Raw genomic sequence first — 2,370 nt, forward strand, 5'->3', positions numbered from 1 at the left:
ATATTTTTAATATTCTATCATTCCTTTGACATTACTGCCTAGGAAATTGATCCTAATTGTTTTTAATGTGTGTGAATTACCTGAACAACTGACCAAACAGACTTCCAGACACCAACCCAAGGACTGAAAAGGTGAAGTGTCCCTAAGGTTATGGGTGTCTAAGAGATGATGCCAACAAGGGAAGAGAAGGCATTTGTGCTGGAGTAGAGAGAAAGCAATGACAAATCTGTACCTCAGAATTTTTTTCTTGGGTGAGTCCTCAAATAGAAGGCAGGTATCTGAAAGGCAGGGCCAAACAGAAGGGAAGGAAGAATTATGTAAGATTTTCAGAGTTGCTTTCCATCAGGAGAGTTGTTTAGGGGGTAGTCACAAGGAAGAGGAAGTACTGGTTTTCTTTTGTCTTTCTATAATTTCACACTTTATTCCCTCCTCTAAGGTGGATCCCATTTTAGTGAATAATTAATTTATTATCTAGTTTAATCCACTCTGTACTGATGCATCATACTGGATTTTCTACCAGTTGTTTTAATTATTCCCATGAGTGCAGGTATAAAGGGCAGTGAACAAACTGGAAAATATTCTTGGAGTGAAGCTTGTGATATTGGCAGCTCAAGATGGACAAAAAGCAAGGAAAATATGTAGTGAATGTTGAACACTCTGAAAATCAGCCAGTGAGTATTGTTCCATTTTGATATTTTGCTTATATTAGAGTCTCATTTTCAGCATTAAAAACAATCTAATCTCTTTACTACTAGTACTCAAGGCCATAATTTTGCATTCTTCTCCAAAAGGAAGAGTAACCCTGTAGTAATTTTTCTGCCCTAATTTTCATGTTACGTGTTGCTATATTTTAAACGTTAAATATTTATAGATATAAAGTATTAGGAATGTTTCTATGACCATATGATATACAAATAAATCCATTTAACTTTCTATAGTTACCATCATGTAAGTATAAAGCTCCAATAAAGTCATTGTTATTTGTTAAGTTATATTTTTATAATTTGATGCTGAGATTATATATAATTTCTAGACCTTTCAGGACTCAGATTTCCAAATACTCTGAAAAACCAGATATTAATCCTAGATATTGTCTTTAGGCCTAGGAAAAAAATTCTCTGAAAATACTTGCTTCATGTAAAAAGATGATAATTTTGCCTATTTTTTAAAAGTATTTTTATACCAAGAACCAAGCCTTCAGCATATAGTTATCATAATTGTATACAGTTATCATATCATATATGTATCATATGTAGCTTTTATGTATCTGGCTATATCTGACCAAATAATCTTTGATATGAGAACAAAGGAAGGACAGGTATTGAAAATTTGAGTGGTAAGTTAAAATTCACTGCCTGAAGAATAGATAAAAAGTGTGTGAAGAAATATTTTGCCTTTGCCATATGATGCTGTGACAATCAGCCGGGATTAATCACTTATGAGATAAACCAAAGAAGAAAGTCTTGTTTCTCAGGAAGCATTAGTTGAATAAAAGAATCCCATGCAAGAGTCCTGGTTCACCAAAAGAAAAAGTTTGTCCCTTTGAGTTATCAAAGGACCCTCTCGAAGATGTTCTTTGTCACTCCTCAGTTTGACTGTTCTACAATTGGATCTTCAAGATTCCCAAATACTCAGATGGAAAAAAATTCCCTATAGCCAGGTATTCATCATCTTGTTAGTTTCTCTAGAAAACAACAAATTTAAAGCTGTTTAGAATAATTATCTTAAGTTGTTTTTTTATAGCATTTATCTGGATAGCTGACTAACTATTTGACTTTGTTATAGATATTTGGGCATAATTATAAAAATGTTTTTCTCTTAAGACTAAATTCAATAACAGGGTTTAAAAATTATTTGAAGATTATAAATGAACAGAAAGGAACGTGGGTGTTTTTGTTTTTCTGTTAGGGATACAAGAGATCTTAAGTTAATCCTCATAAAGTTAGGGGGCAAGCCCTGTAGAACTTCCTTTGGAAAATACAGCTCATGCACTTCAGTTGCCTGTGGCTATTATTAGCTAATGCTGATGATGTCATTAAACATTATTTACAGCTCTCCAACTATTCCAATTTTGTATAGAGACTCCACCTGTACTAAGAGTCAGAACAACCTAACACAGTAAATTTATTATCCCAAAGCTGGCCTAGGTCATAAGCTCTCTACCCATAGTTGGACCCACACATCACCTTCCTCTGTAAAAGGGCTGTGATTCCAACAAGAACAGAAAATTGTGGAAAACTGGCTTAGTGAGTTTTACTTTGTTTACAAAGTGTATTAAAATGTCCAAGTTCATAAATCACAGGCAAATTGGATGTAACTAAAGCCACAGGATCAGCACCCAGGAAAATAAGCAAGGGTGTTTTTTTTTTT

Source organism: Propithecus coquereli, unplaced genomic scaffold, assembly GCF_000956105.1.
Source record: "Propithecus coquereli isolate 6110/MARCELLA unplaced genomic scaffold, Pcoq_1.0 Scaffold37, whole genome shotgun sequence".
NCBI classification, from domain to species: domain Eukaryota; kingdom Metazoa; phylum Chordata; class Mammalia; order Primates; family Indriidae; genus Propithecus; species Propithecus coquereli.